The sequence below is a fragment of the Anabrus simplex genome, chromosome 2 (assembly GCF_040414725.1).
Source record: "Anabrus simplex isolate iqAnaSimp1 chromosome 2, ASM4041472v1, whole genome shotgun sequence".
NCBI classification, from domain to species: domain Eukaryota; kingdom Metazoa; phylum Arthropoda; class Insecta; order Orthoptera; family Tettigoniidae; genus Anabrus; species Anabrus simplex.
The window spans coordinates 344,690,374-344,713,155 of NC_090266.1; the positions used below are offsets into that span (position 1 = coordinate 344,690,374).

The 22,782-nt window shown below is 42.2% G+C and overlaps 1 protein-coding gene across 1 annotated transcript in view; it reads right to left on the reverse strand.

Annotated features, from left to right (window-relative positions):
• Nucleotides 1–22,093, reverse strand: part of Nep3 (Neprilysin 3) — a 465,936-nt gene extending 443,843 nt beyond the window's left edge. Inside the window, exon 1 of the mRNA XM_067140749.2 lies at nucleotides 21,925–22,093. The gene's annotated coding sequence lies outside the window, so the exon portion shown is untranslated. The remainder of the gene's footprint in view (nucleotides 1–21,924) is intronic.
• Between the last annotated feature and the right edge of the window lie 689 nt (nucleotides 22,094–22,782).

A 22,782-nucleotide genomic window follows, 5' to 3' on the forward strand; every position in this document is an offset into this window, starting at 1 on the left:
AGAAAGAAAGAAAGAAAGAAAGAAAGAATTGACATGATGCATAATAAAATTGAATTCATCCAATCAGGGAAGCTCATTATCAAGCCTCCCACATTTGTAAATGTGGTCGCTCAACAATCCTGTCGTCCGCCTCCGTAGCGTAACGGTTAGTGTTATCCTCGGGGGCCCGGGTTCGATTCCCGGTACTGCCAGAAATTTAAGAATGGCAGGAGGGCTGGTATATGGTTGAAATGGTACATGCAGCTCACCTCCATTGGGGGTGTGCCTGAAAAGAGCTGCACACCGAGCACTCTGTGCTCGTTGGAGCTGCACCACCTCGGGATGAGGACACGAGTTTACTTTAACAATCCTGTCGATAGGGTGTTTCCTGGTTTCCGCCTCGTCAGGGTAGCAGTGTACACTTGGGGACATGGAATATGTCGGTCATCCCTTATCAGGTTTCAGCTCCTACCTTGCAGATGATTTTAACATTCTAGAGTAACTTCTCGGTAAGTTGTACTACAGCCAGCTGGGGTCTATCTGTCCGAGTTATGCAAAATCCGGCTTATGTCTACTCGTGCATGAATGTCTCTGTACCGCCTTCAGGCGGTAAAAATTAGCAAACCAACTGCATCATTCGTCGTCATTGTTAGTTAGTAACAATAAATACATTTAACAATCTTTTATTTCAAATGTTAAAATAAATAGGAGGAAGAAATAGCGGGTGGTCGATACGAAACTGGTATTCCTAGGGTTATAGCGCATTTGTTGGAGTGGATCGCGTGTCATCCAAATAGATGAGGATCGCCCGAAATTGTATGATAAGTTTCATCAGGATGTATCAAGGCGAGGGCCATGCGAACGACTATGTCCATCTCATCTACAAGTATAAAATGAGAGTTGTCTGCAGGCTACATTGCGTAGAATTTAAAAATAATTGTATTTTTGTATCGGTCGTGTCCACAGTAACAAGAAAATGCCATCTTTTTTTAAATTTTCCGTTCTGTCTGTCTGTCTGTCTGTCTGTCTGTCTGTCTGTCTGTCTGTCCGGACAACACGGGAAAATGGCTAAAGATAATTTAATGAAAGTCGGTATGTAAAGACGGGGAATGGGGTACTGCAATCTAGTGTATAAGTAATTGTATTTATGCTGAGAAAAATGCTAGGTGAAGGGAAGGTCTAAAATTTAATTCTGAAATATTTATGTTACTAATGGTCCTATCGATAAATAATACATAACTAAAGTTATATAGAACGAATTTTCCGATCATTTATGTGTTATACAATTTTATCGTACCGGCCATGAAAACAGATATACGGTATTCATTAATTTCGATTTTTGTTGCTAAGTCCATATCAACGCCGAACCACGAGAAAATGAGTGAACAGAATTTAATGAAAATTGGTATGTAAAGTCTAGGAATAACGTGTTTCAGCCTAGGTTATAAATAACTTTTATTCGCCCTGGATGGAGTGGTAGTTTAGGGGAAGGTGCCTAAAGTTTAATTCTTTAAGTACCTATGTTACTGGTCCAGTCGGAAAGTATTATATACCGTAACAATCGTTACAGAGAATAAAAGTTGCAATCATTTATGATAATAGAATTTATGAATTTAGACTTCTGTTGCTTAGTCGATATCAACGCCAAGCTTTGCTAACATGGAGAATGGAGATATTGTTTAATTGAGTTAATTGGCCATGATTTTCGTCACGATTGTCTTAAGGTGTAAAACCGCGAGGTCATCGGTCCGTATCCACAAGGAAAAGTGTGAAGATTGTAAAAAATGAGAAAAAAATGTGAAGGGACGATCGCTTGAAGAATAAGAGTAGAGAGAGCCATGAAAGAAGGAAGGACTGCCTTTACATTATATTCTCTAATACTCCAGAGTGGGAAGAAACCTAAATGTGAAGGCCTACAATATCAAAAGTTCACAAAACTGATGACGATGATGCTTGTTTAAAGGGAGACGAAATGGTATGACATTGATCCTCCACTGACCAGATTAAAACGTGAGGACGAAGAATGAAAGGATGGATATGAAGTTAAAGCAATCAGTGGATCCGACCCGCAATGCCCCACATTCCCAAGAACTAGCGTTAAACAATAGTATTACTGATCAAGTGTCCGACACCTTGGCGGAATGGTCAGCGTACTGGCCTTCGATTCAGAGGGTCCCGGGTTCGATTCCCGGCCGGGTCGTGGATTTTAACCTTCCTTGGTTAATTCCAATTGCCCGGGGGCTGGGTGTTTGTGCTGTCCCCAACATCCCTGCAACTCACACACCACACAACACTATCCTCCACCACAATAACACGCAGTTGCGTACACCTGGCAGATGCCGCCCACCTTCATGGGAGGGTCTGCCTTACAAGGGCTGCACTCGGCTAGAAATAGCCACACGAAATTATAAATTATATACTGATCAAGTGACTGCTTCTAAAGCACAATACTGACTCGATGACGCTTGTAGTCGAAACGGGTCCAAAATCGAGGTCATCGGCCCCTCATAATGGTACTTATCGCTAGGAAAGTAGAACTATGCTATGTGCCATGTTGTGGTACTAATCAGAAGTAGCGTAGACTCGCGACATTGCACACATTATGGTACTATGCACAGGTAATAAAATTCGCACATGTAACACAGACCTATGGTGTTTCGCACAATGCGGCGCTATTTACAGGCTATGGCGCTCCTCACAGAGTGTGTACTAAGCATAGGCAAGGTAGAACCATGGTGTCGCTAATCCCATGGTATTGCTCATATAGGGGTACGAATCACAGGCACTGTAAAAGCCAGCAACGCACTCTATTGCTACGAATCACAAACCTATTGTGTACCTAACATAGTGGTACTACGCGCAAGTAAAAGCGACCCATGGTGTTCCCCGCATGGTGGTACTAATCACAAGTAGTGGCATGGTTCTAAGACAATCATCCATTGGTCGCCCCTTTTAGTCGCCTCTTACGACAGGCAGGGGATACCGTGGGTGTATTCTTCGTCTGCGTCCCCCACCCACAGGGAGTGCTCATAAAACGGATCAACAATAAAATTATATTGACCATTGTTGTGATGTGATGTGCCTCTTCTGCTGCCACTCATCTCCGATAGATGGGATTACTGCTGCGTCCCGAGTAAACCAGCACGCCTGAATATACCCTGAATATTGCCTGGAAGGAGCTGGGGAGTTAGATAACTCTGCACGTTCTATATAATTGTACCGTCAACAACGGGTACTGTAGCTAGTAGATATAAGCCCTATGTCGTTCATGTAACAATGTCTGAAGACCATATATAAAAACTGGAGGGATATGTAACGCTTGAACATTACTGAATAGAAGAGAACTGGTATATGTCTCTTTTTAACAGGTTGCTTTACGTCGCACAGACATAGGCAGCTCTTATGGCGACGATGGGACAAAGCCCTAGGAGTAGGAAAAACACTAGTTAGTTGCTTTACGTCCCACCGACACAGATAGGTCTTATGGCGACGATGGGACAGTAAAGGGCTAGGAGTGGGAAGGAAGCGGCCGTGGCCTTAATTAAGGTACAGCCCCAGCATTTGCCTGGTGTGAAAATGAGAAACCACGGAAATCCATCTTCAGGGCTGTCGACAGTGGGGTTCGAACCCACTATCACCTGAATACTGGATACTGGTCGCAAGCGACTGCAGCTATCGATCTCGGTGGTAGCCTATATGACGTTATCATAAGCAGAGCTGATTTTCAGTGAGAGAGCCGTAAGATATTCGTTAATCGCAACTACTGCAGAAGTGAATGTGCTGAGATGGTCCGAAGTTCCTCTTCCACGGCGGAAACCGTACTGCGACCGAGGAAGTGTTCCAGCCTACACTCGAGCCGTGTTTTCACCATCTTTTCCGAAGTCTTTAGTAAGACACGAGGAAAGCACAATTGCTCTGTCTCTGTAAGAAGGATCCTTTCCAGGCTTCAGATTAGGGATAAGAATTTGAGTAATCCAGTCCAACGACAATTCTTAACGTGTCCAGATTTTGTTAAAATGTCCAATAATAGCTGAAACACTGATAGGGGAAGATTTTGTTTTAACACGTGGAGTACTGTATGTGGTCCTTGCCAGGGGCTGTGTTTTTAATGTCTTAACGCCAGTTGAAGTTCTGAGTATGTAAATGGCCGAAGCAGGAAATTATTACGATCCCAGCTGGGGAAAAGTCACAAAAAGGGAAATTGCGGCACAGTCGGTGGAGCAATACCAATATGAAAAGCCTGGAGACAATCGGACGGAAAAGAAGGACGTCCAGAACTATGCCCCTATTCCGTACTTTAGTCCAAAGGACAAGGTCTTTGATAATACTATTTGCGGCCCGAGTAAATTATTTTAAATATTTAATCATTTACGAATTATATACCAATATTACGCACATTAATTTAATCAGGGCTGAGTATCTCGGATGGTAGAGTGCTGGCCTTCTGACCCAAAGTTGGCAGTCCGATGGCGTTTGAAGATGTTCAAATACGCCAGCCTCGTGTAGGTAGATTTTACAGTCACATAAGGGAACCGTAAATGTAGTTCGTGGGGCGAAAAAGCAACAATTATTATTATTATTATTATTATTATTATTATTATTATTATTATTATTATTATTATTATTATTATTATTATTATAAACGCATTTAATCAAAAGAAGGCGTATGTCAGAACGTTCTAGTGTTCAGCGACTCATTCTGACATCAGTAAGAACTATTCTCCGTTTGTCAGGCTCCATGGCTAAATGGTTAGCGTGCGGGTTCAATTCCCGGTAGGGTCGGAAATTTTAACCGCCATTGGTTAATTTTTCTGGCACGGGGGCTGGGTGTATGTGTCGTCTTCATCATCATTATTTCATCCTCATCATGACGCGCAGGTCGCCTACGGGAGTCAAATCGAAAGCCTGCACCTGGAGAGCTGAACGTGTCCTCGAACACTCCCGGCAATAAAAGTCATACGGCATTTCGTTCTCCGTTTATGGAAGACGATTTTGTGTGTTTTAGTGGTTTATATTCCATATAGGTGTAGGCTATATGTTGAATGTTTCGTTTTATATTTTATGGACAGTTTTTGGAGAAGCAGAAACAAATTGTTAATTTAGATGTATAACAACTCTGTACTCTATTTCCGATGTGTTAGTAATTAAAACTTGCAGGATAGCTTGTCTGTGTTATTTCACTAGCGGCTAGTTAAAAGTGGACTGTTTTTCTACTGAGGCCATGGCATGGCATATCATTACAATTATGCCATATAAACGAGAAAGCAAAATATCAATATCACTCTCACACTTTTTTTAGTGATAGATGGACACCGGTAGTACTGAATCGGTCAACCTCGGCCACCTTCGAGAGTCGTATTGGCAACCTCTGAAACAAACTATGAATCACTTATGCATCGCTGTGCGACATCTGGCGTACACTTTACGTACTGGTACTGTTGTTGTTTACACAGCAAAGCCAAACGATAGAATAGGGAACATGCATGATCCGGGGTTTTAATTAAAAATATGATAATCTGATACAAAATTGCATGCAGAATTCAAAAATGTGATCAGAATGTACAAATAATAACTCCAAACATGATAAAAATCTACGAAACTGTCACGTCACGCAAGTACGCGATCTCATTGGCCTGACGTCATCGTACAGGTTGACTGAATTAGCAGACGAAATAACACGTAGTGTGCTGTGAGAAGCAGGATACACTTCGCGTATTTCTACTTTACGTTAGTGTCTAGTATGGTTAAATTCGAGGTCTATACATTGGATAATAATCTCAGTGGTATATTTTAGACTTAAAATGAATCCTGCGCAGACAGTGAGGCAGAAAACTTATAAATGGTGTAGAGTTCCGATGTGCTATTGCACATCCCAAACAAATTGTTTATAAACGTTCCAAAGACGCTAAAACTAGGGAGAAATGGATTTTGGCGAGCTGGAGAAATGCTGGTGATATATCGGAAAAGTCTACAGTTTATTTTTTTGAAGATTTTAACGTAAGATGAATTTGTTTGAATTTTCAAATCACTTTTCCATGTCAGCTGTTCTAGTGGTAAAACTTTAAATTTTAATGTATGATGCTTTATTTAAATGCTTCAATTACATCTTGGAATATGAAAGTAATAAACGGTGCATTAAATAATGCTGATTATTAAAGTATTCTCCAAACCTAACCTATGTTTTGGGTGATCCATGTCAAGATAATAAATCAAAGGGGTTATGAACCATTTTGACAGCTCTAATTCTACCAATATATCTTGGCATGGGACAGTTATGTATGTCTTTATTGAAGAGCTTAATTGGTAAAGAAATTTAAGGCTATATCTAAATACCCTATAATGTAACAAAGAATAGGCGTGTACGTCATGAAACGAAACGACGTGAATTTAACAAAAGTATAACTCTACACAAAATCAATGCTTGTCTGTTGGAGTCTTATAAGTTAACAATGCTCAATTATGATAATTATCATAATATTAATGAAATAAATAACATAATTGCATACAGGTGAAAATAGTGATGTAGGTGTTTAAAATATAATCCAACTTAGCCTAAGTTTTAGGTTATACAAGCCAAGTCAATAAACCGAAGGGTAAAAATACCGCGCGAGTTGGCCGTGCGGTTAGGAGCGCGAAGCTGTGAGCTCGCATCCGGGAGATAGTGGGTTTTGAATCCCACTGCCGGCAGCCCTGAAGATGGTTTTCCGTGGTTTCCCATTTTCACACCAGGCAAATGCTGAGGCTGTACCTAAGGCCACGGCCGCTTTGTTCCCATTCCTAGGCCTTTCCTGTCCCATCGTCGCCATAAGACCTATATGTGACGGTGTGACGTAAAGCAAACAACAACAAAATAAAAAAATTAAAGTCACAGCACCCAAAGACATTCCTGTATTGAGCGACTAAAATGTCACCAGGACACTTTTCTTTCCTGATATGCTCAGCTTGTTAAAAGCCAAATGTAATTAATGTTACTGGCTTCACGCCCCGCTAACTACTTCTACGATTTTCGGAGACGCCGATGTGCAGGAATTTAGTCCTGCAGGAGTTATTTTACGTGCCAGTAAATCTACCGACACGAGGCTGACGTATTTGAGCACCTTCAACTACCACCGGACTGAACCAGGATCGAACCTGCCAAGTTGGTGTCAGAAGGCCAGCACCTCAACAGTCTGAACCACTCAGCCCGACTTGTGAAAACTAGATGAAGTCATATTTACCTTTATCATGTTTAACTTTTTCCCTCCACAAAGATATTTAATTATCTTTCATGGGCCCCGGAAGTGGGTAGGCCAATTGTCCCAACCATAAATATATATATTTTTTGGGAATGATAGATTACAGCCCTATAGTACTATGATCTTTCTTTCTTTCTTTCCTTCTTTCTTTCTTTCTTAATCAGCTTATCCTTCAGGGTTGGTTTTCTCTCGGACTCAGCGAGGGATTTCACCTCTACCACTTCCAGGGCAGTGTCCTGGAACGTGAGACTTTGAGTATGGTGATGAAACTGGTGAGGAGGGCCATTGCCTCTCCCAGGAGGCCTCACCTGTTATGCTCAACAGGGGCCTTTGGAGGATGGGAGGATCGGAAGGGATAGACAAGGAAGAGGGAAGGAAACGGCCGTGGCCTTAGGTGCCTGGAGGAGAAGTAGGAAAATACGAAAAACCACTTCGAGGATGGCTGAGGTGGGATTCGAAACCCTTCTACTCAGTTGACCTCCCGAGGCTGAGTAGACCCCGTTCCAGCCCTCGTACTATTTGTTTTCAACTTTCATGGCAGAGCCGGGAATCGAAACCGGGCCTCCGGGAGTGGCACACATTAACCACTACACCACAGAAGCGGACTAGTACTATAATGCTACCTATATGTTTATGTTAGTGCTGAAATCCGATTTCTTACTTTACTAATGCTGAAAGCCCGAACATGTAATGTTATTCTTTAATAGGGGAATCAGTCTAGAAGGAAATGTTGAAAGTGATGTGATATCTATCCAGATTCGTTGTTATCCTTATACTATGGGTTACAGTACATTGCACGTATATAAAAGACGCCACTTACAAACTTGCTTTTTATCCGCGAATTTCTGCGGCCACAAAAGTCACTATTTTTCAAGAATGATGACATCTACACATGATAGATTGTCTGATTGTGCTGTTTTGAACCTTTCTTCTGTCATTTTGAAGTTATTCGCGATCATGAATAATAAACAATCGGCTTTTAGCAACGGCTGATGCACGACGGCTGGTAGAGCTCCATGCGGTCCTGGATCGTGACGTCACAGCGCGCCGCTTACGTCAGAGGCCGTTTCACTCGCCTTGCGGAAAGGCACTATTAAATATTTTTTTAATGGTAGAAAACAAGGCAACATACCACAATGTAATACGTTTACATACTATTTCATTGGTGTACCTTTCAAAAAAAATATTTTTGAAAATGATGCATGTTCCCAATGTTATATAATATGTACTAGAAACCAACATATACTAGACAATTTTAAAGATATATTTGGCCTATAAAGGGTTACCTAGTGTGTTCTTACACCTTGCTGGGGTCGCGGGAGCAAACTGTGTCGCACGTGTAGATTTTGCTCCGTTTTACGGCCGGATGCACGCCCTGACGCCAACATTTTATGGTGGGATGTATTCACTATTTTATGTTTTTCTCCCTTTTTTCTGTGTTTGGTAGTGTAGAGTAAAATTTAAGAAACGAGATTTCCACTTCCGGAGGTACACATGGCCCTGAGGTTCACTCAACCTACACAAAAAAATGAATAATAATAATAATAATAATAATAATAATAATAATAATAATAATAATAATAATAATAATAATAATATAGGATTTACGTACCACTAACTACTTTTTCGATTTTCGGAGACGCCGAGGTGCCGGAATTTTGTCCCGCAGGAGTTATTTTACGTGCCAGTAAATCTACCGACACGAGGCTAACGTATCTGAGCACCTTCAAATACCACCGGACTGAGCCAGGATCGAACCTGCCAAGTTGGGGTCAGAAGGCCAGCGCCTCAACAGTCTGAGCCACTCAGACCAAAACATGAGTACTAGGTTAATTCCTGCCAGAAAAAGCGGCTGGTCATGGACCTAACCACTCTATCCCGACTAAGAGCCGAGGTTACGGATAGTGGAAGCTTTTACGTTCCACCCCTCCAAGGGCCTTCATGGCCTGTACGGAGATGACTTTGTTGGTAGTGTGTTTTATGTAGATGAAGAGGAATGTACTGGGGCAAACACAAACATCCAGTCCCCGGGTCCGGGGAATTAACTAGCCCCCGATCCGGTCGGGAGTCGAACAGGAGGTCCTCGGAATCGCAAGTAATTACACTGACCATTCCGCCATTACAAAAGGGATATACCCCACACAGCGATGTCTCTTCAGGGAGAGGTTAAACAACCGTTGTATCCCTAACTGGCGAGACAACGCTGTGGGATTGCGGGCAAGAACAATATCCCACATCTGGATGTTCTTCCCGATCCCAAGCCTATGTGGAGGGATGTAATCACTATTGTGTGTTCTTGGTGGTTGGTAGAAGATGTGTGTATCAAGTCCCCAGCGTACCACGTTCCTCAATTTCAGACTACCAACAAAAATGAAAGTAAAACCAAAACGTAATCTACAAAGTCATCATGCGGGCTGATGAATTCCAGTTCCAGTGATAATCCTGAAATGATACATACTATTTTGAAAAGGAGTAAATGACTTGCCAGTAGCTGATAGATAAATAAATAAATAAATAAATAAATAATGTTACGTCCCACTAACTACTTTTAGGCTACGGAGACTCCGAGATGCCAGAAGTTTGTCCCGAAGTTTTTCCATCACGCACTAGTAAATCTACCGACACAGGGCTGACGTATTTGAGCACCTTCAAATACCAACGGACTGAGCCAGGACCGAATCTCCCAACTTGGGCTCAAAAAGGCTGCGCCTTAACCGTCTAATGGTTAAATGTAGAATGGCTGCTTCATTTACCAAATTATTTTAATTTCTAATTTATTGTTGGTTGGATAGCTTCAAATGAAGAATTACTCGTGTCAACTGACCAATTTAATATGTTAATATTGAGTGAATGCCGGCCCCGTGGTGTAGGAGTAGCGTGCCTGCCTCTTACCCGGAGGCCCCGGGTTCGATTCCCGGCCAGGTCAAGGATTTTTACCTGGACCTGAGGGCTGGTTCGAGGTCCACTCAGCCTACGTGATTAGAATTGAGGAGCTATCTGACGGTGAGATAGCGGCCCCGGTCTAGAAAGCCAAGAATAACGGCCGAGAGGATTCGTGTGCTGACCACGCGACACCTCGTAATCTGCAGGCCTTCAGGCTGAGCAGCGGTCGCTTGGCAGGCCAAGGCCCTTCAAGGGCTGTAGTGCCATGGGGTTTGTAATATTGAGTGAAAATTTAAATTCTATTTGTCGAACATTTACTGGAACGTATTGTGTTGGTGGAGGAGACTACGCACTCCTGTGACAACGTGCTATCTCCCTCAATTTATTGCTGCACGTGCGATAAGTCGAGCAGTACACAAAGGATCGCCATGGCAGTGTTGCCAGGTCCTCCGTAATTTCGAAGATACAATTTTAAAAAGAACTCGTCAGAAAATACGAAATCAGGTGGAAATCTTCCAATTTGTTTCCAACCTCATTTCATAGATACCAACGACAACAAGGCAGGAACAACGTCAACGATTGCACAACAATGTCATACAAGCTTATGTGTATTAACTACCCTTCAAATGCTCTCGGTTCTAAGAGAAGTTGAATAATAATGTTATTGGTTTTACGTCCCACTACTTTTACGGTTTTCAGAGATGCCGAGGTGCCAGAATTTTGCCCGACAGAAGTTAATTTACTGACAAAAGGTTGGCATATATAAAGACCTTCAAACACCGCCAGAAACACTGAGCTGTCAAATTTAAACATCCTCAAATGCCACGGACGGATCGAAGCAGTTTGTGAGACATACATACATACATACATACATACATACATTATAGACTGTTATGCCTATCAGTTTTCAGTCTGCAAGCCTCTGTGAATTAACTAAGCGTCTCCACAATCCTCTATTTGCAGTTACCTGTATGGTCTTCTTAAGTTCTAAACCTCTTATCTTGAAATCATGGAAAACTGAGACTAATCATCGTCACAGAGTTACCCAGCTTTCACACCCGTACAGCAAAGTCAGTTTGGAAAAGCACTGATGTAATGCTAATTTCGTCCGAGAACTCGCTTCTTTCTTACAGAATAGCGCTGATTGCTACACCGTGATTCCCAGAGGAAAACACAACCTAACTTGGTGTACCTTAAACGACTGTCCCAGTTTCGTATTCCCTACCTGACATTCAATTCTTGGGTTTCATCCCTACTGACAACATTTTAGTGTTGCGAATGCTGTACCACTTTTCATTCTCTAAGATATTAGATCGGTGGCTTTCGGCACAGTCTGCCCTTAAGACCAAGTCGTCGGTATAGACGGCTTACTACATTGCCAATCCAACTAAATACCTCTCTGCAATTTTATACCTTTAAATAAATTAGCCGTGGAAACTATGAACAACAAACTTGAAAGATTACAGCCTGATCTAACTCCTGAAACTACTCTGAAAGACGAATCCATTCTACCATCAATTTCCACTGGGCCTGATTGTCGACATAAATGCCTTTGATTGCCAGTAATAACGTAACCCTTATACCTTAATCACGCAGTGCGGCTAACGTATTTTCCCCTGATACTGAGCTATTTGCCTTCTCTACATCTATGAAACAAATATTCGTCTCATAGGACTTTTCAATTACTTGATGCATAGCCTACTATAAAACTGGACCCCTCAGCCCTTCAGTGTGGTTTCCGACCGCAGGTCTTCATCCAACGTTCTCTCCACCTTCCTTGCCAAAATACAGTACCTCTAAATACCATGTCTGGTATACTGATCAATAAAATGCCACGATATTGTTGCAATCCTTTCCATGCCCTTGCTTGCAGATGAGTACATTACTGCTTTCGCTACTTGCTTTACGTCGCACCGACACAGATAGGTCTTATGGCGACGATGGGATAGGAAAGGGCTAGGACTGGGCGGAAGTGGCCGTGGCCTTAATGAAGGTACAGCACCAGCATTTGCCTGGTGTGAAAATGGGAAACCACGGAAAAACATCTTCAGGGCTGCCGACAGTGGGATTAGAACCCACTATCTCCCGGATGCAACCTCACAGCCGCGCGCTCCTAACCACACGGCCAACTCGCCCGGTGCTCTATGTAGCCTACAGATCCCTCTACAAATCAGTCCTCGTTTGAAACCATTTTTGATACGCCATTTTACGTTCACATGCTGCCCTGGCTTCTTCACACCACCGAGCTGTTCACTTTATCCGATCTTTATGCCATTGTTCCTTGGCATTCCCTTACCATTTCTACTACAGTGCCCCCTGTATGCCACCTTTTCTCTATGTATATTCTGAATCTGCTGACTGTCTATCCTTTGGAACTTTTCATATCCATATACTTCTAATTTCATCATCCTAGATATTGTCTATCATTATCTGTCTGCAGACAGATTTCACTTTCTCTATCCTAAACCAAGTGATGCGGTGCTTAGTTCATTGCGGATCAGATAGTGGTCTGTATCAACCCCGGAATACCCGTTCATTTCTGAATTCAAAGTCAGTTATCGGGCAGACTATTACGGATCTTGTGCCTCTACCCTCCCATGTGCAGCGATGAATAGCCTTATGCTTGAAGAATGAATCTGCAACTGTTCATCCCATGCGAGCACTGAAGTCCAGTAAACGTTTCCCCATTCCTATTAGTTTCCGTATATTCCCTACATCACCTTTTCACATTCTTCAGTTCTATTTCCAATTCTCGCATTGCAATCGTCATTTAGCATTGTGGCTGTTGACCCTAACTGCGTCATCACTCCGTTCTTCATGAAATTTTCTTATGAGACAAGAGAAGAACAATATTTCTCAACAACTTTTGTTGTCTTTTTTTTTCCCTGAAAGGAATGATTTTAACGAAAATATTTTAGAATTCATTTTAGATCTTCTAGACAACCAATTACGCCGCTGTATTCAACAAAATAGTCCCTTAAATTTGAGTTCAGCAGTCTTCACGTGATGCAATAAACAGACAAATGCAATTGTACAGATTCCCGACTTTAGAATGACTAATGAAATCTTCTTTCCCGAATGGCAAGAGTAGCAGGCTCCGGTTCAGAAGATCCTGGGTTCAATTCCCGTTCGGGCATGGGATTTCAGCCCCGTCTGATTAATTCCTTTTTTTTTTACGATTGGCTTTACGTCGCAGCGACACAGATAGGTCTTATGGCGCCGATGGACAGGAAAGGGCTAGGCGTTGGCCTTAATTAAGGTACAGCCAGGTATTTACCTGGTGTGAAAGTGGGAAACCACAGAAAACCATCTTCAGGGCTGTTGATAGTGGGGTTCTAACCCACTATCTCCCGAATGCAAGCTCACAGCGCGCAACCCTAACCACACGGCCAACTCACTCGGTGATTAATTCTTCTGTCCCGTGCAGTGTTTGTATTCATCTCAATACGCGCCTTTTAACACACAGCTTACAGCACAGCATATTATAAACCACTGAAATGAAATGGCGTATGACTATTAGTACCGGGAGTGTCCGAGGACAAGTTCGGCTGGCTAGATGCAGGTCCTTTGATTTAGCACCCGTAGGCGACCTGCGCATCGTGATGAGGATGATATGATGAGGACTCTGCCCCCGTGCCAGCGAAATGAACCAATTATGCTTACAATTCCCGACCCTGCCGGGAATTGAACCCGGGACCCCTGTGACCAAATTCAAGCACGCTAACCATTTTGCCATGGAGCCGGACTATAAACCACTGGACACTCGCAACAGTGAATACATACCTCCACACAGGGTTGGCGTCAGGACGGGAATCAGGTCGTAACACTGGGCCAAATCCAGATGTAATTCCTTCCCCCACAAGCAAAAGAAAGAAAGAAATAAATAAAGAAAGAAAGAAAGAAAGAAAGAAAGAAAGAAAGAAAGAAAGAAAGAAAGAAAGAAAGAAAAAAGAAAGAACTGGAGATGTGCTCCATGAATTGCTAATCTATCGGCCAGGTGGAAAGAGCACATTTACCTAGTGTGAAAAATTGGGAAGGTAATGCGAATGACAGGAAGCATGGCCAACAAATGGCAAATAAGTTAATATGGGAAGGACAGCTGATTCAGGAAGTGATAGAACCAACTAGAGGAAAGAATTTTCTGGATGTGGTGCTGATAAAACCAGATGAGCTCTATAGAGAAACCAAAGTAATAAATGGTTTTAGTGATCACGAAGCTGTTTTTGTCGTAGTTGAAAATAAATGTGATAGAATGGAAGGTATTAAAATTAGTACTGTTAGGCAGTACCACATGGCTGATAAAACAGGCATGAGGGAGTTTTTAAAAAGCAACTATGATTGGTGGAAAAAAGTAAATAAAAATGTAAACAAACTCTGGAATGGTTTTAAAGCAATTGTTGAGGAATGTGAAAATAGGTTTGTACCTTTAAAGATGGTAAGGATTGGTAAATACCCACTATATTACAACAGAGAAGTAAGGAGACTAAGAAGGAGGTGCAGGTTGGAAAGAAATAGAGTTAGAAATGGCTGTGGAAGTAAGGAGAAATTGAAGGAACTTACTAAGAAATTGAATCTAGCAAAGAAGTCAGCTAAGGATAACATGATGGCAAGCATAACTGGTGGTCACACAAATGTTAGTGAAAGATGTAAGGGTGTGTATAGGCACCTTAAGGCAGAAACAGGTTCCAAGAAGGACATTCCAGAAATCATTAATGAATAAGGGGAGTGCGTATGTGAGGATCTTCAAAAGGCAGAAGTATTCAGTCAGCAGTATGTAAAGATTGTTGGTTACAAGGATAATGTCCAGATAGGGGAGGTGAGTAATACTAAAGACGTATTAAAATTTACCTGTGATAACAATGACATTTACAGTAAGATACAAAAGTTGTAAACTAGAAACGCAGCTGGAATTGATAAGATTTTTGGCGATATACTAAAGAAAATGGGATGGGATATAGTATCGTATCTGAAGTACTTATATGATTATCGTTTGCATGAAGGAGCTATACCAAATGAATGGAGAGTTGCTATAGTAGCCCTTGTGTATAAAGGAAAGGATGATGGGCAATGCTGAAAATTACAGGCCAGTCAGTTTTGACATGCATTGCATGTAAGCTTTGGGAAAGCATTCTGTCTGATTATATCAGACATGTTTGCAAAATTAATAACGGGTTCGATAGAAGGCAGTTCGGGTTTAGGAAAAGTTATTCCACTGAAGCTCAACTGGTAGGATTCCAGCAAGATATAGCAAACATCCTGGATTCAGGAAGTCAAATGGACTGTATCGCGACTGACCTGTCAAAGGTCTTTGATAGGGAGACTACTGGCAAAAATTAGTACATTGAACTAGAAAAAAGAATGACTGAATGGGTGACTATATTTCTAGAAAATAGAACTCAGAATTAGAGTAGGCGAAGCTTTATCTGATCCTGTAATAATTAAGAGGGGAATTCCTCAAGGCAGTATTATTGGACCTTTATATTTTCTTATATATATATATCAATGATATGAGTAAAGAAGTGGAATAAGAAATAAGGGTTTTTGCAGATGATATTATTCTGTACAGAGTAATAAATAAGTTACAGGATTGTGAGCAACTGCAAAATGACATCGATGATGATGTGAGATGGAAAGTAGGCAATGGTATGATGATAAACGGAGTTAAAAGTCAGGTTGTGAGTTTCACAAATAGGAAAAGTCCTTTCAGTTCTAATTACTGCATTGATGGGGTGAAAGTTCCTTTTGGAGATCGTTGTAAGTACCGGTACCTAGGTGTTAATATAGAGAAAGATCTTCATTGGGGTAATCACATAAATATGATTGTAAATAAAGGGTACATATCACTGAACATGGTTATGAGGGTATTTTGGGGTTGTAATGGTAATGTGAAGGAGAGGGCATTTAAGTCTCTGGTAGGACCCCAAATAAAGTATGGTTCCAGAGTATGGGATCCTCACCGGGATTACTCTATTCAAGAACTGGAAAAAATCCAAAGAAAAGCAGCTCGATTTGTTCTGGGTGATTTCCGACAAAAGAGTAGTGTTACAAAAATGTTGCAAAGTTTTGGGCTGGGAAGACTTGGAAGAAAGGAGACGAGCTGCTCGACTAAGTGGTATGTTCTGAGCTGTCAGTGGAGGGATGGCGTGGAATGACATCAGTAGACGAATAAGTTTAAGTGGTGTCTTTAAAAGTAGGAAAGATCACAATATGAAGATAAATCTGGAATTCAAAAGGAAAAATTGGGGGAAATATTCGTTTATAGGAAGGGGAGTTACAGATTAGAATAACTTACCGGGGGAGATGATCAATAAATTTTCAATTTCTTTGCAGTCATATAAGAAGAGTCTAGGAAAATAGCAGAAGGGAATCTGCCACCTGGGCGACTGCCCTAAATGCAGATCAGTAGTGATTGATTGATTGTTTTATTTATTTATTGATTGATTGATTTATTGATTGATTGAATTGGAAGCAGTCTTCAGGGCTGCCAACGATGGAGTGCGAACCTACTATCTCCAGACCTGTACCACATAGCCATTTCGCTTGGTACGAAACACTTCCGGTATTAGCTTGAATGTGCGAGAGAAACATGTTCTAAACACCACCATTTCCAAGTAAAAAATTTCGAGTACACGAAAACTAATCTACGCAGAGATAAACCACTTCAGCGGTTTCTCTTCAATAAACAAATTTCGGAACTTACAAGGAGAGGCCACTGAAATAGGGTCAACGATTTCGTTCAAAATTCGGAAGTTTATCTACGTCAAAATAAACAAATACGTGCTGGAGGGTTTGTGCAATTGGTCCTTATTTAACTAGAAAATAGCTCTTTCAACTTAACAGCCTGGGTACGTGCTAGCAATTTGCGTGTGATCTGTAGTTCCGCTGATCTATTGTTCGAAGCGCACTAGCACCTTGTTTTTGCATGTTCAGTTTCTTCTCACTTGTTATTTTATCCTTTATCTGCTTTTGTGTTTGTCTACGCGGAATATGAAATGTGCAGATTAAATATAAACTGTATCACAAACTAATTTACAGTATCGTCCCGTCTTGTCATTCACGGCTTAAAAAGATCTTCACTGTTGCTGTTAAGACAAGAGAAGGAGAGAGTGAAACTATTTATGTTCTGTCATAAACCGGCCAGGATTATAACTACAGTCAACGCTCAGAAATGTTTGGTGCCAATCACAGATGTATGCCTATTGTGAATGAAATAAGTAACACATTTATTTATTAAATTAATTAATAACGCTATAAATTCATAATTACATGACAAATTAAGTACGGGCCTCTTGAACAATTTTATAGTAATTAACACCTAATTGTGATGAAGAAATCTTAATAAATAACGTTAGTATGTCATACTGAAATAATTAAACTATTTAAGTTCCACAACAAAAATAAGTAAATGTTCTTTAACAAAAAAAGCACACATGCTTTGAGAAAGTTTTATTTGCCACGTTAATTGTACAAGTTCGCCATATCGTTTCTTGGCAATTTCATAAATCACTTTCATTTATTGTACAATAAATTAGTGTGGGTTAACATTGTTAGAAATAGCGTACTTCTTTGATTTTCAAGCAAATATATCATGAAACTAGACACCCGTTGGGACGTGGATACATTTTTTGTTTGTTAATTAGTAGAATATTACACCGCACATTTTGTAACGAAAATTAGTACTCATCATTTAATACCGGTATTTTGAAAGTCAATTAAAGAGAGAGAGAGAGAGAAAGAGAGAGAGATAAAACAATGCGCTGACAATTCTCGAATCCGCGACGCCGAAATGGAACTCGGGTACGTTGACCACTGGTGCTACATATACCACTCATACAAACTGCGAATATATTTGGAGGCTGTTAAATTCAAAGGGCCAATTTCTCGCATAAATAACACTTAATTGGCACGAACCTTCAGACACGTTAATCTTTTACGTACCAGCCTTCCAAAATTTGAACGAAATTGGTGATCTCATAACTGTAGGTTAAGACAAGTTAATTTACAGCATGACCACTAGGCTATTATTTCGAGTTCTTGCTCCATATACCGGATAGATCAAGAACACGGCCGGACGATGTTCACCGAAGTCGTAGACACGCCGATGCCAATCCCGAACAGCTCCTAAAACCACACGCCACACTGTCCTTTCCCCGGGCCTTCAGCAATCATGCATTTCATCTTACGTAACTACGATTGACTGAATAATGTCCGAGAAACCCCGGCCGGCCTGTAATAATTCAGAGACAATCGCCACAGAAACGCACAGCCCCGTTTCTCCTCTCCAACTAAAATCCTATTAAGAAACTTCACTTAAACTGATTGTTGACTGCCAAGATGACAAAATAGTTAAGAGCTAATGGCAGGACGCCAAGGCCAAGCTACAGTCAACACCCTCTCTCACCGTGCAGTTTAAACGTGTACCAGAATTCAGGCCTATTTCGCGACAAATCTGTGAACTGTTCAGTTATAGATCTGCCGCAGTGTGCATCCTTGAGTAAATAACACCACGTGCAGGATGTGGCGGGGTGGCAAGCAGAACACACCCTGTAATCCACGTGTGAAGTTAGTTATTCAGCACGCACGCACTCCTGCGACAACAGCGTGCTACATGAAACTAACCGAGTTGCGGGGGTCGGGGGAACTGAGGAAGGAAGACCCCATTCTCAAAACAAACGATCGCGCTTGTATTAATCAGCATGTTTGCCGGACCGCCCACGACAGCAATCGATTCAATTCTAGTCCATAAATCAGCTGTTATGAACTCATCAATAGCCCTCCATAAAACATCTCGTTCGTGAGGAACTGCCATAGCACCTAGTTAAAATAAAGACATTCAATCCACATATCAATGATATTTACGGTACTCTGAAAAGCGAGTGGCAACATTCAAACAGTCACGTAAAATATGAAAATCAAAGCTACATGTATATAATTCTTTATTACTGAAATTGACCCTCACCGAGCGAGTTGGCCGTGTGGTTAGTGCCGCGCAGCTGTGAGCTTCCATCCCTGAAGATGGTTTTCCGTGGTTTCCCCATTTTCACACCAGGCAAATGCTGGGGCTGTACCTTAATTGAGGCCACGGCCGCTTCTTTCCCACTCCTACGCCTTTCCTATCCCATCTTCGCCATAAGACCTATCTGTGTCGGTGCGACGCAAAGCCAATTGTAAAAAAAAAATTGACCCTCATCAAGCATACTGTAAAACACAGCCAGGTGGACAAATCTATTACTGACCATAAAAAAGGTTTCTCAACATTGGTACGTAAATTTCTGATGATCTGAAACACTAAAGCCTAGCGCATTTTGCCTCAAGGAATTCGCATGAAGCGTCGTTATTTTCTTCACATTCTTATACAAGCAAAGTAAAAGCAAAGCCATGTAGGCCCTTGGAGGGGTGGAAGGTAAAGGCTTCCACTATCCGTAACTTCGGCACTTGATGGGGTAGTGTGGTTAGCTCTACGCCCGGCCGCCTTTGGCCCCAGGAATTAACCTGGTACTCATTTTTGGTGTAGGCTGAGTGAACCTCAGGGCCATGTGCACCACCGGAAGTGGAAATCTTTTTTCTTAAATTTTGCGACTTCCTGGCGGGGATTTGAACCCACGAACCGCCTCAGCCAGGCAGCCCCTATACAAGCGAAGTACACCCGGGAAATTTGAGCTCCCAGCACACGTTAATTCAGAGACAAACGGAGTTGCTGTTAAGTACACGTAAGCTACGTATAATGGGAGGTAATGTCACACCTTAGTTTAATACCCTACATAAAATTACGAATCGTATAAACCTGTAGGAGATTTATTTGTGACGATATCAAGAAATTAGTGTCAGAGTGTGTAGGCTATAATATGAATGCGACAGCTCGGTTAATGCAACTGATTTCTCTTTATAAACAATAACGTCATCCTAAATCGCTAAATGGGAATTTACCGCGCGAAATGCTATGTGGAGGCCGCTACTGGGTTCATCACAGCTAATAAGTTATAGACAGTAATTGAATTTGCTGCTGCCATTGTCGGCAAGTGCGCAAGTGCGCCCCGACTGTTTAGCTTGTTTACTCCTTTTGTTTACAAATATTATTAACATTGTTTTCTATTTTACTGGAATATGACGCTATTTCTCGTTGATATTTAATCTAATCTAATCTATTGTGTCATCGCTTGTCCTCCACCCTTCGTAGCGGGTTAAATTCGAATTTACCGAGCTCGATAGCTGCAGTCGCTTAAGTGCGGCCAGTATCCAGTATTCGGGAGATAGTAGGTTCGAACCCCACTGTCGGCAGCCCTGAAAATTGTTTTCCGTGGTTTCCCATTTTCACACCAGGCAAATGCCGGAGCTGTACCTTAAGGCCACGGCCGCTTCCTTCCCACTCCTAGCTCTTTCCTGTCCCATCGTCGCCATAAGACCTATCTATGTCGGTGCGACGTATAGCAAAAAATAAAAAAATAAAATTCGAATTTCGCTGAGACTAAGTCATAACTGATTTGCCCGGAATTATAATGAAAATGAGAGCCTCCGTGACTCAGGCGGCAGCGCGCTGGCCCCTCACCGCTGGATACCGTGGTTCAAATCCCGGTCACTCCATGTGAGATTTGTGCTGGACAAAGCGGAGGCGGGACAGGTTTTTCTCCGGGTACTCCGGTTCTCCCAGTCATCTTTCATTCCAGCAACACTCTCCACCATCATTTCATTTCATCTATCTGTCATTAACCATTGCCCCAGAGGAGTGCGACAGGCCTAGGCAGCCGGCACACTTCCTATCCTCGCCGCAAGTTGGGGGCTTCATTCATCCCATCCCTGACCCGGTCATTGACTGGAAAACAGGTTGTAGGTTTTCATTTCTCATACAATACCGATAATGTTATTGGTTTTGCATCCCACTAACTACTTTTACGGTTTTCAGAGACCCCGAGGTGCCGCAATTTTCTCTCGCGGGAGTTACTTTACGTGTCTTCCGACATAACGCTGACGTATTTGACAACCTTCAATTCCGTCCGGACTGCGTTAACATCGAACAGACTAGCTTGAGCTCAGCTTCCACCACCTGAGCCATTCAGCCCAGCATATTTATTTGAAATGAAAAGTCTTGTACCTGTGGTTCGGATTCCACATAAATAAGATCCCGTGGGTATGATCACGTAAAACTACAAGCTGGCTTTCTTGTCTGAAAATATTTCTTCTGTTGACGCGTGCGTTTTTCTAATTTATTTACTACTACTACTACTACTACTACTACTACTACTAATAATAATAATAATAATAATAATAAAATTGCCATGGCTTTTAGAGACCTTGGGTTGTCGGAAGATTGTTCCAGAGGAATACATTAACGTGATACAAGCCAGCGACACCGAGTTGCCACTTTCAAACGCCACTGATCTCAGCCGGAATCGAACATGCTACCTTGAGACAGGAAGTCAATGACAAGGCTGCGGCATCCGGGTCAGCTTTCTTCATTTACTGCAGCTTTGGAGTTTCTTAAAATTCTAGGGCAATTGAAGGGTTGTTTGCTTTACGTGCCCAAGTAGACAGTCATACTCACCGCGAGTGAAGGAACACTATATTACAATCCGAATGAGCCCTCTTTCCTTTCCCTGCGTTAAAGGAACCCTTGTTTCAAAGGGACGAGTCATGAGAGTGGGACTTTATTCGCTGTTGTCATTTTTTCTATCCTCTATCAAGTCAATGCAATCAAAAATCGAATTACATGTCTAAAATTCTGCCGCTCGCTTACCTGGCTTCCTCCCAAGAACATGACCTGCCCAAGAGGCGACCCATCTGATTGCCAGGGAGAACAGCTGATATAGACTAATACTGGCCCTTTACTCACCTTGAAGCCACACGCACGCACGCACGCACGCACACTAGCACGTCTTCAAAGCGACCAACAAGGACGACATCGGCGGGTGCTCACGAGGCCGCTATTGCCAGATGACTGAGTTTCGGCAGCGAATGCGCCTGCCTGAAGCACACAGCTGGAGCTGTGTTTGCAGGCTAGCCTGATGTTTGACACTAGTCTAAGAACAATCCCCCATCAGGCACTGTCCACCCTATGTGCTCTAGCGGAATGGACGGGAACTTCCGTGGGGAGGAGCTCCGGTTGTGCGTGCCGTTCATTTGTCTAATACCACAAGTGTTGTGCCATTATAGAGCTAAAGTGCTGCTTGTTAAGGCTGTCGGATGGTTAGAGGTCGAGGGTTAACCGCTCTGCAGTGGACCGACTAGATATTATCGTATCTGCACAAGCCATAGAACGGGAGAGTGAAGAGCTTAATTTAGCCCCATACACGTACGCGCGCGGCTCTCCGGATACTGTCAGCCCATTTTATGATCAAGTAGTGGGGACTGAGCGGAGCAGCTCTGCATTCGGGAGGCGAGTGGCTCAATCAAAGCCTACCGTCGGCTGTCCTGAGAATGGTTTCCGAAGTTTCCCATTCTCCCTTCGAGGCAAATGCCGGGACATTTCTTATTTATTGGTTATGGCGGTTCCCTTCGACTTCACTACATCGCAAATCACGACAGGGGGTGTTACTCTCTAAGTGATCCGCCGTAACAATTCAGAGCATAGTGTGCGCCATGCAATTATGCCCTCACACAACTGGGAGTATCCCATAAAGTGCACATGTTACTGTGTCACTGCGGTATTTGAAGTTTTTTTTGTTATTTGCATTACGACGCACCGACACAG